This window comes from Ascaphus truei, chromosome 2 (genome assembly GCF_040206685.1).
Source record: "Ascaphus truei isolate aAscTru1 chromosome 2, aAscTru1.hap1, whole genome shotgun sequence".
NCBI lineage: Eukaryota > Metazoa > Chordata > Amphibia > Anura > Ascaphidae > Ascaphus > Ascaphus truei.
The window spans coordinates 64,709,438-64,721,688 of NC_134484.1; the positions used below are offsets into that span (position 1 = coordinate 64,709,438).

Below are 12,251 nucleotides of genomic sequence, written 5' to 3' on the forward strand. Positions count from 1 at the left end.
TTCAATGGCGAATCTTGCTGTTTTGGCCCTGTTTCCTGAGAAGACCAGCAGATGGCGTCCGAGAGGAGGAGCAGCGGTTTCCCATTGCAAGTCAATGGGCCCATTGACTTCAATGGAGAATCCTCGAAGGAGCTTTCCAGGAACGAGTTGGCTGCCGTCCAAACTGCTAAACCGCAAAGCGGATAAATTTTCAATAAGAGAGCTTTGATCACTTAACAGTCAAGTTCAACGACAAGTGGCGTGGGAATAAACAATTCTAGAGCACATAGAAATAAAATTATTTTTGCCCCTAGTTCCTAGACCTCCCCCCACTCGACCACAACCGGGTCCACGTATCCTGGACCCCCGATAAGGGTCGAACCGAGAAGAGCGGGTCGCGCCATAGGTTTCAATGGCGGCGGCAGAAACGGCTCAGGAAAACGGCTAAGTGTCAAAAGCTGAAATTTGGTAATCCATAGCTCCGGTTCCGGAGGGTCCAGAGTATCAGGGTTTGGGGTATCTGTAGTCACTGCTCCGGCATCGCTGCAGAACCATCCTTGACCCTCTTGGACCAACCCGACGGAGTATGGACCCCCTTGAAAGTTCGGCACTTTTCCCATAGACTCCAATGGCGGCCAATCTCCATTGACCGGCTATGGCGGAAAACCCCCATTGACTTCAACGGCGGCGCAGCCCCGTTGAAAGTCTATGGCGGCGGATTCCCATAGCCGCCAACGGCGGCGGTTTGCCATTGAAAGTCTATGGCGGCGGAGCCCGTTGTTTTCAATGGGGATTTAGTGAAAAACCGTGATTTAATTTACAGCTGAGTTTTTTGTATTAAAATAGGAAACGGTTTAAGGTGTATTTGTGTAACTCCGGTTCCCAAGGTCGTAGCAAGTCGCAAATTGGACCATAGGGTGTCCCAGTTCCGGCATTGAGAACTGGGAAGTTTGGACCTGCTGGACCCAACGGAACCGGATATTTTAATATGTTTGTGTTTTATCTCTCATACTGTGTCCCAAAGCAGGGATAAAACCCAGAGGAAATTCCTTTGCATACCAGGGTAGCATATGGCCAGAGAGGCGACCCAATGTCTAGTACTTAAGTATGGTTCAAAGGATTTTGTCACCCTCACTGTTTACCTGAGGGCGGAGACGGCTCAAACCAGAGCAGTCTTTAAGTGTCCCAGTTAACACCTTACAACAAAGAATATTCTGCCAGAATCCCAAATTGGTAGACTAGCTGGCATTCCTGATGCAGATGAGGGGCTACAGAAATGAGACCCCAGAGTTCTACTGCGCATGTACCAGCTAGCAGGGGGCATGTATCAAAATGTGTTCCCACGTTAATGAGTGGCTAGAGGTAATTGAAAACCAATCACCTGTACTTAATGTTAAGGATAGGGTTACAAACGGTTTATAAACTGTTGTCCACCCTTTATCCTTGGTCTTCTTCTTCTGATAACATCTGAATTGTTACCTGATTGCGAGAGAATTGCTATGCAGAATACTTCTCATCCCCATCCCCAAAGTAAGTGTACTTCTTGTCTGTTACTGTACTATATCGTGTGTTCACCTATCCAAAGGAATAAATACAATTTATTATATCTAAGCCTCGTTCAGTTCAAACCCAGTTATTTTGTGTAATCTTAATACCTGTGACAGGCTATCGTCACAATCACAAAGGAGAATATTACTCTGACAAATCCCACTGACATTGCAAATGCATTCAATGATTACTTTGTGGGTTGTGCTACTAACTTATAAGCGAAACGCAACCCAAACCACAAACATGAACCTCATTCTGAGAGTACCCCTATAGCCCCACCCTCTCCCAACACTGATCATAATTTTCAATTTGTCCCAGTTTCCGAAGAGATTATACAAGCGCTCCTCAAATTAAAACTAAGCAGCCAATGTGGACCTGACTTACTGCAATCTAAGTTCCGAAGACTTGGTGCCCCAGCCATTGCCAAACCGATTGCTTCCATAGTCAACTCTATTCTGTCTGCAGGCCATATCCCTAAGACCTGGAAAACTGCCAGAGATGTCCCAATCTTGAAAAGTGGGGGCAAAAACACTGTCTCAAACTACAGACCAATTTCTCTTCTCCCAATACTATCTAAAGTCATGGAAAAAATGTGTTCATTCCCAATTAAGCGATTACTATACCAAGACAAATTTCCCTAGCCAATTCCAATCTGGCTTTTGCCCCAAACACTCCCCGGTAACTACCCTGCTAAAAGTTTGCAATGAAATCCAGTGTGGAATGGAACTGGGACAACTCACTGGTGCAATATTCCTAGATTTTGCAAAGGCTTTTGATACAGTTGATCATGTTATCTTGCTTAACAAACTCCACTGCTCTGGAATAGGGAAGCATGCTTTAAACTGCTTTCATTCCTACCTATCGGGTAGATCCCAACATGTGTCCATCTCAGGCTCTAACTCCAACCCCTTGGATATCACCAGTGGTGTCCCGCAAGGCTCTGTTCTGGGGCCCCTACTCTTCTCAGTGTTCATCAATGATCTTCCTACAGCTTGTAAGGAAGCTTCAAAATGTATGCAGATGACACAATCAATATGCACACAGCCATAGCCTCTCCGACCTTGAACACATACTTCAATCTGACTTTTTGAGACTTGAAAATTGGATTTCCCAAAACAAATTGTTTTTAAACACTGACAAGACTGTAACAATGGTATTTGGGACTAAGGCTACATTTTTAAAGCTTCCAAAGATTGAGCTCCAGATCAGAACCAACGCTAATACCACTCTAACTCCTGTTACTAGTGTTAAATACTTGGGTATATGATTTGACTCCCATTTAACATTTGGGATGCTCATTGGTACCCTGACTTTCAAAAACTATGCAAACTAGGTGTACTTTACAGGAACAAATCCCCCCTAAGTCTGCTGGTCAGAAAGCGTATCACACAGAAGATGCTAATGCCAATTATCGACTATGGGGACATTGTATACGGCTTGGCACCCCAAACCCACCTTAACAAACTTGATACCCTCTACAATTCAATATGCCGTTTTGTTCACCAATGCAACTACAACACCCATTACTGCGAAATGCTCAAAGAACTAGATTGGTCATCACTTGAGTCTAGGCACAAAGTTCATCTCTCCTGTCTTGCCTTCAAATACTTTCAGGGCAAGCTACCCGTCTACATGAACAAGCTCCTCACCCCTTCCACATGCAGCACTTATCATCTGAGATCTGACTCCAAAAGACTGTTCATGGTCCCAAGGTTCAACAAAGTATCTGGCCGCTCCTCCTTCTCTTACCGTGCACCCCAAAACTGGAACAATCTACCGGAGACTCTCACAGCCTCTACCAGTCTAAGTTCTTTCAAAACTAAAGCTGTCTCACATTTTAATTTGGTCGGTAACTGTTACATACGCCTATAATATATATTATCTCTAACTGGGCATGCAATGTATTGTATATAATATATATCCTGTTAACTTATGTAACTAATGTATTGTAACCTTGTATTATTTATCATCTTAACTCTATGCCCAGGACATACTTGAAAACGAGAGGTAACACAACATTTATTACTTAATGGTAAAACATTTTATAAATAAATACAAATAAATAGAACAAACACTGTAAATATATCTGAACTGTGAAGAGAGTAAAGTGTGTTTAAGTGTGAAGAGCATTATCAACGGCTGTTAATAAAGCTCCTGTTTGTACTATAAAAGTTCCTCAAGCCCATTATTATTCCATCAGCACATTACACCCAGCCTGCACGGATCAAGCACCCTGACAAGGTATGAGAGACTGAGCAAAACCATGTATATAGTCAACTGATGTAAACCTCTTAAGAGCCGGGTGTCAGAATCCGTGATCGGTGCCATACGCGGCGCACTCAGTACCCACCTCAACCCGTGATCACCCCCCCACTCCTTTAATCACTCCTGATTTTCTTCTTGCTGGTCCGGGGACTAGCCGCAAGGCTAGGGGCGCGTGCGCATCCCGTGCGGACATAAGCACTGTCCCCTCCAGTCCCACATTCAGACTCCGCCCACGCAACAACATCATCAGTGTACAGCGCGCACACACGGCGTGCGGTTAGCGCGCGCACGAGCCGTGTCACCTCTCCGCTTCTGGGATACTCCCCACACCTGTCTCCTACATCCCGTCGGCTTATGTGCCATTTTTTCTTAGGCATATATGCATTGTTTGTCTGATATACATCTTTTGTGTTCATCCTATAGATTGTTATCCTCCCACCCTGGGTGGAAAATCTATAATTAACACATGATTATACATGTGTATACATATATATATATTTACACACATCACAGCAAATCTTCTTTGTAGCGCACATTACTTTTTCTTTTTAGATGTATAATATATATCATATAAAAATAATTCTTGTGAGCACATTCACATGTCTTAGACAGGTCTGCAACCCTGCTTTTCACCATTATCACCTAGTATACAGTGCTTCCACTGCAGCAAGGGATTCTGGGAAATGAAATGCAAATGAGCACACTATATATCACTTGTGAGCACAGTCACATCTCAGACAGGTCTGCAATCCTGCTTTCCACCATTATCCCCAGCATACAATGTTTCTGCTGAAGCCAGGGATTCTGGGAAATGACATGCAGGTGATTAGTGTCACTATGTAACTATGCCACCTTTTGTTTCTAATCCATTTCAACATCAACCCGCATAAATTTATGCCTGCTTTATTAGGCCTCGGCCAGGGTAAATGCACGCTCGCTCTCGAGCGACGTGATGTCACTCGCTTAGCAAGCTGGAGTGATTTCTGGCCATTTGAAAATGGGCTGTAGTGTGCGCGGGGGGCGTGTTGGGGTGCGTGGCTGTGACGTCACGGTGCTGGTCAACCTCACATGACCCGGCCAGCGCAACGACAAATACAAATTTGTCTCCTCAAGCAGCGCTCCTCTGAACTCTCACGTGTGCGCTCACTACAGCCGCTCTCATTACCTCACGCTGACTCAACATGTCGCGCACGAGCACACAAGCGAGCAAGCCTTCACCTTGGGCGAGGCCTAAGGCTGGGATTATGGTGCCGTCGTCTCTGCATGCACGCACTTGTGCGCGCACCCGGCAAGCACTCTGCTGTATTTTCTTATGGAAGCTACCCCGTGCCTGTGCACCTACGGGCGGAGAGGCACGTTGACAGGGCAGCATTTTGAAAATGCAACAAGTGTTGTATTTTCAGGCGGCTGCTGCGTGATGTCAGCGCACGTGAGCTGGTTCAGCCAATGAGGGTGAACGTCTGCCACGCCCCAGCAACGTGTCTACGATGTCCTGCAGCCAAGTTCACAAATCGCTTTGGCAGCAGGAGTACACGCGGTGGCGTGCTCATTCTCACGCGGCCGCGCAGGGACCATAATCCCGCCCTAAAACTGCTTTTCAGCACAGCCGGGTGTTAAAGAAGTGCATAAAACCAGTAAAAACCTATTCACAGACAGCTCCGTCTACCTTTTAGGTTTCATCAGTGTGAGGCTGGTTATAGTGACCTTGCAATGTGCAGCTGGGATATTACATACGTTATGCTGGGTAAGCAAGTGACAAAAACCCTCCTGCACCATACATACAGATAGACAGAATATGCACCATACATAACATGACCCAGTGTCACTCAAAGCATTGAGGCCTCTACCTCACGTTGCTACCCAGGATGTGTGTGACGTCACCGTCCGTGCACGCGCGCATTCACTGCCACCACGGCGCGTGCACGCTCGCGTTGTCCCGTCACTGCGCCGGCAGACCAGTTACTAGCCGTGCGCGTGCATGACGTCACAGCGGGGCGCGGCTCGCCCTCTCTCCTGCCGTCGCTGTCCGCGCGCGCCTGGAGGAGGTGTCGCGGCAGCGCGCGTCCCCTCCCTCACTTCCGGTTCTGTGATGGCTCAGGAGATGGCCCCTGAGTCTGGTGCGGGAGCGGCTGGAGGTGGGTGAATCCCGGATACCTGTCCGGAGCTCTTCTCTCTCCTTTTGTTATGGATTCCTTTGGGGGGGGGGGGGGATTTCACTTGTCTCGGGCTGAAAGGGGGAGTCCGGAAGGAGCGGCGCCCGGTGTCTGGGTGAGATCTGGGGGAAAGAGGATCTGGTGGGATCAATGGGGCGAGGATCTGGTGGGATCAATGGGGCGAGGATCTGGTGACCTTAGGACGGAGAAGAGTTGGGGGATCTGGTTCCTGGGGCAGATAATGGGTGGGTATCATGGGAAGGGCGGCTGGGAGTGTGGGAAATCTGGTGTCTGGCAATGGAGGTTGGTTAGATGAAGGGGAATCTGGTTACCGGGGCGGGCTATGGTCGGGATTGGTGTGTTCTAGGAAAGGGGGCATTGAGTAAAAGGGGCTGTCCGTTGCCTGGGGCAGAGAGTTGGTGGGATCTGAAGGCTGAGGGTCTTCCAAGGTATGATGTCTAGGGGAGCTGGGGATGGGATCTGGACGGGATGTGTTGTCTTGGAAACGTGATCTCATATTTGTAGCAGAAAAAAGATGGGGGGGGGGTCTGGTGCCTAGAGTAAAGGTTGTAGGGTATTTGGTTTCTGGGGTTGGTAATGGTTGCCATTCAGTATGTTGGGGTTGCGTGAAGGTCTTTAGGGGAACCTAAGAGGTTGGATCTTATGCAATGTGTAAGGCTGCCTGGAAGACCCGGTGAATCCCTCGGCCTCCCAGACACCAGATCTGGTGTGTGGTGAAAGGGGAGCCACACACTTTGGTATATTACACTTGATGAGTAGATCAGTAGCAGGTTTATAATCGTTACACCCCCCCCCCCCCCCTTCCTATGGATTAATTCAGTGTGACCATGTAATTGAGTTTAACTTTAACCAAAACAATTGGTGTTATCTTTTCAATAAGGGCAACTGGGTTTTATATATTTTTGCAGTCCTATTAATCTAGGGTTTTTTGTGCATATAAGATTTCTAGCAAAATCTGAACACTATAGTGATTATTTTAAAGAAACCTCACAATATCCCTTCCATCTGTTATAATTGACTGTAGGTTACTGGGTCTTCAATACAAATAGAAGTGTGTGTGTATATATATATAGCAAATGGAACTATTACTGTATGCTCATTTGCATGTCTTAGACAGGTCTGCAACCCCGCCTTTCACCATTATCACACAGCACTTCCACTGCAGCAAGGGATTCTGGGAAATGACATGCAAATGAGCACCACCTTTTATGTGTGTGTGTAATATATATATATATATGTATATTTATATATACATTTAGTTCTTAGAATAGGCGGTGTGACCCTCTCTGAGCAGTAAACTGTGATGTGTGAGTAACTTGTTGGGGTAAAGATGTCACATTTTACACAGACTTGTGATCAAAGCTGCTTTTTGTATACATTGTGTGATCCAGATATCCCACAAGGATTGATCAAACTTTTTTTTTTTTATCTCCACATTTCCCTATTGTTTTACTGCTGCTTTGTGACATTCTTCAGCTCAATACATGAGAGATAAGACAGATCTAAAGATACCATCATGTTGATTTTAAGTTCTCTCTGGTAAGGGATTTCCTTTCCTATTGTCTGATTTTATTTGTTGCTTTTTTGTTATTATTTTCTCTCTTGTAAAGCACTGCAAACATTGGTGGCACTTTATAGAAAGAGTCTGTATATAAATATGCAGCCATATGTTTTTGCATACTTGAGGGGTGTCAAACCCTATAAATACATTGTGAAATTCTCAGAAACCCCAGTCCTCTCTAATACTGAATCTGAGATAAAATGTTTTACCAGGAAGTAATACATTGAGTTACCTCTCGTTTTCAAGTATGTGCTGGGCATATAGTTAAAATGACAAATAATACATGGTTACAAGTACAGTTACATAAATGAACAGGGTATACAATACATTGCATGCACAGTTGCATGCACAGTTAGAGAAGATGTGTATTGTAGGCGTATGTAACAGTTACAGACCAGATTAAAATGTTAGCCTTCGTTTTGAAAGAACTTAAACTGCTGGTGGATGTGAGAGTCTCTGGTAGGTTGTTCCAGTTTTGGGGTGCACGGTAAGAGGAGGAGGAGCGGCCGGATACTTTGAACCTTGGGACCATGAACAGTCTTTTGGAGTCAGATCTCAGATTATACGTTCTGCATGTGGAAGGGGTGAGGAGCTTGTTCAGATAGATGGGTAGCTTGCCCAGAAAGTATTTGAAGGCAAGACAGATGCATTGTAAATTCTTCTGTATTTGGTACAATTTTTAAATGACATGACCGTTTTAAGGACCCCTGTTGAAAAACCCGAACACACTTGTAGCAAAAAAAAAAACTAATTTGAGACTAGTGCTTATTGTATCGAGGATACCGGGCTTCGGATTTGGAGGTATGGAAATCGTGTCCCGTTTGTGGATTATGGTCCTTATGAGAAACTTCTTTGCATGTGAAACAATCATTTTGTTTTTTAAATAAAGAGCTGCTGCTTTAAAATGTTACCTATGTTTGCATATAGTCAGTCTCCTTTCCCAGTGCACCATGTTCATTATCTATAACTTAGAGTTTAGAAAAGCCATGTTATGTCATGCTGGGTTGGTGCCACCTCTTCCCTGATGTTGTTCTTGCGTTAGCATCAGAAGCTAGATTATTTAATTCTTGTTCTAGGAATTTTATATACCATGTACAGCCAATAAAAATACCACGTGTAAGAGTCGATGCACCTTTAAACAAGAACCAATGCTCCTGTTACTGTGCACATCCCATCTGGAATAACCTACCAGGGACTCAAAAGTTGCCACGAGACTAAGTTCTTTCAAGAGACTTCAGTTTTCTCACATTTTACTCTTGTCTGTAACGGTTACATACACCCATAACATATATTCTCTTTAACTGTTCACAAAATGTCTTTAAATTGAATGTATAACCTCTGTTCATTTACTGTAACCATGGTTTGTCACCATAACTCTGTGCCAAGGACATATTTGAAAACGAGAGGTAACTCAAAATGCATTATTTCCTTGCAAAACATTTTTATAAATAAAAAAACAATTCCAGGTGATTTTAACTTTCCCTGCATAAATTGGTCACAATACTTAGGCGGGGATTATTGTCCCTGCGCGGCCGCGTGAGAACGAGCGCACTCCTGCAGCCCAAGCGATTTGTGAACTTGGCTGCAGGAGATCGGAGACGCGTGGCGGAGGCGTCACAAAGCTAGTTCGCCCTCGTTGGCTGAACCAGCTCACGTGCGCTGACGTCACGCGGCAGCAGCCTGAAAATACATTTGTTGTATTTTCAAAACACGCCAAGTCAATGTGCTTGTCCTCCTGTAGGCGCGCAGACATAGGGGTAGGTCCCATAAGATAATACAGCATAGTGCTTGCCGGGTGCACGCACGCTGTAACACCAGCACTATAATCTGGGCCTTAGTCATTCTTAGTCACTATGTGTCTGCCAAACAGAAGGGTCACGGGTTACTTCTCTGTCTCAGGAAGGAACTCCTTTGTGTTTGCGAAAGCTCACAGATATCAACAAGAACGTTCATGCGAGTCCCAGAAAAGGTGTTGCAGCCTGAAAAAATATGTAGTTCTCTTTCAACACGAAACAGAACTGGAAACCAACAGGGACATTTCACATGGGAACGGCTTGTGTCATAGAGAGGAAAACCCACGCAGTAAAAGCATTTTTAGTTATCAATGTAATCTACTTCTTAGAAACTTTCAATTAACGAAGTGTGTAGTTACTGTTTCCTGTGAAATAAAATGAATGTTTATTTTCTTTGGTTTCTATGAAATTCTTTCTTTTCAGATACTTCTGTTCTTTTCCTTACTGTTTAAGAATAATGGCATTGTAATAACATTTCAAAGAACAAAAGAAATCCGGGTTTGTCCGTTGACTTGTTGACACAGTGTTATCATGAAAAAGATTAGGTAAAGGTTAAAAAATGTCCCCAAAGCATTTGGTTACAATGAAAGCAGGAAAGTAAAAAAAAAAAAAGGCTATTGCTACTTATCTATATTTAACGGACGAAACATGTTGCTGGTCCTACTCCTGAGGCCTCGTCCAGGGTGGGGCTGAGCGGGCATGCGCGCTCATGCTGGCTGTGATGATACACATTGCGGCAGTGTGTGTGGCCAGCGTGAGCAAGCGCCTGCGCCCGCACGGCGCTCAGAGCAAGCACATTTGAATTTGCCACTTGCAAGCACGTCACGTGAGTGGTTCGACCAATGGGGGCGAACCAGCACCGTGACGTCGTGGCCACGCCCCCAGGCGAGCACGCGCCTAGCCGGCCACAAATCGCTCGGCCGAGCAGGGTGCAGCGCACCCGTTCCCTGCCTGGCCTCAGGCCAGGTCCCATGGGGCTGCTGCGGCTCTTGCTCCGGTGTGCGCTCCACACAGCACAGCCCTCTATGGGTCAGGCCCCTGTCGCCGTGTGTGTGTGTGTGTGGGCGCGTTGACGTGTCCGCCGGCAGGGAAGACAATAATTTTGTCTTCCTGTGCGGTGACGCGATCACGTGGTGTGCGGCAGCCAATGATGGGGTGGACAAATAGGGAGTGTGCTTTGTGCTGCGCTGCCGTCATGGCCGTCCCCCGTAGACCACACAACGTGGCTTTCACCTGTGCTGCAGGAAACACTGGGGCCGTAGCCTTAGAGGGACTTGCATTTAAAGTAGAAATGCCAGCTGGCATTTACCATTTTTTCCCATAGGATTGAAGCAGAGGATCTCCTGGGCTGAACCCCATTAATTTCAGCTCCAGGGACACCCTGCTTCTGGAGGTACTTGGGGGTGCCGGTAGCCGCTCCGCTAGCAGGGTTCATGTAAATAGTTACAAAGTTCCTGCGGGCCAATAGGAAACAGTGACGTCATCCGGTGCGGCTTCCTATTGGCTCGCGTGATGCGGGAGCTCTAAACTTTGCCGAGATATCGGCACCCTTTTTTGTGGTCTGTTTCTCTGGAAGCAGGGGTCCCCAGAGCTGAAATGAATGTGGTTAATCTCCGGAAACTCCCTGCTTCAAACCTATGTTAAAAAAATAATGAAAAAAAACCACAAGAATTGCTCCTTTTGAAAGATTGTTTGGGGCTCTTGTTCCTGTCCCGTCTCGTGCTGTCACAATTCCTCATTAATTCCACACAACAACATTGATTTTAGAGGTATTTTTCATTCTGACTAGTTGACAAACTGATGCGAAATTCCTGCCCGGTTGCCTTTTTAGGGCAACATAAATATTAATGCTGCCCCTGTAATTTAGTTTTTCTGGGTAATTATATAGAGCAGCACACCAGGGTGGCTGGGAGGAAGTGAGCAGGTAGAAAACCATGTGACTATACACAGCTTGTATATTTGGTTTGACACCTTATAGTGGACCAGCATAAGAGAAGTTACCAGGGCACTCTTATTGATCCAAAATGTTCTTTATCGAAAAACTATTATTCGTGCTGGAACAATTTCACTTGCCTGCATTGGGTGCCCTTTTGGGAAGCCACTCATCTGCCATGTGTTGGAAAGACTGCTGCGGGGACTTCTTCGGAAGCAGAGCGGCTGGTCATGCCCCCAAATTCCTTGTATAGCGCCAAGCACAGTATTATGAGGGGTGGCTTCGGAAAGCAGAGATGTGATTGATTACTGCTTTCAGGGAGGTTCTGCAGCCACGGTCCATCAGCTCAACACATCCCCATCCAATTTTCCATTCTTGGACGAGTGGAGTTTTTCATCCCTGGTTTTGGCTGCTCAAAATGTTCATTTGCATCACTAAATTATACTGTTGTTTTACCTTCTCTTAAGTTGATACAACACAGTTTGCCCTTGTGTTGTTTACCTGGAAGCACCCATAGTACTTTTAGTTCGATTGTGCAGGGCTATAATTTGTGTTGCCCTAGTGGACAATGAGTTCTTCATAGAATTATACTGTACAAAGCGTTGTAAACCTACATAGATTCTTTTGTCATGTGTACACATACATGCATATGAAGACCTGTGAGGTTGTGAACGGTCTGTACACACCTGTGAAGAACTTCCATGTTGGTCCATTAAACTGCTTGAGGGGAATGACCGTTGCTAGAATTGGTAACTGCCCTCTACTGGAGAAATGTAGATGTAAAAATCGTTTTTAACGTAGTTCTCAAAATGGCACATTTTTGTAAAACCTGCTTTCTCACTCAGACTTTATCACAGCTACTTATGTGTTCTCCGTTTTTTTTTTTTTTCCATGTGTTATTGTGCATTTCAGTGTTAGACTTTCTGTCCCGAGTTGGTAGAGCAGTTAAACCTACAAGGAAACCACTGAATCCTTTTCACAATGTATGTAACCAGATT

The 12,251-nt window shown here is 45.4% G+C and overlaps 1 protein-coding gene across 2 annotated transcripts in view; it reads left to right on the top strand.

Moving 5' to 3' along the window:
• Positions 1–5,771: 5,771 nt before the first annotated feature.
• The window catches only part of RNF19A (ring finger protein 19A, RBR E3 ubiquitin protein ligase), a 78,309-nt gene continuing 71,829 nt past the window's right edge, over positions 5,772–12,251 (top strand). The window contains exons 1-2 of one of the 2 annotated variants that reach the window (XM_075582625.1): positions 5,820–5,927; positions 7,443–7,505. The gene's annotated coding sequence lies outside the window, so the exon portion shown is untranslated. Of the gene's footprint in view, positions 5,928–7,442; positions 7,506–12,251 lie in introns of both variants that reach the window. The other variant, XM_075582624.1, reaches the window with a different exon arrangement.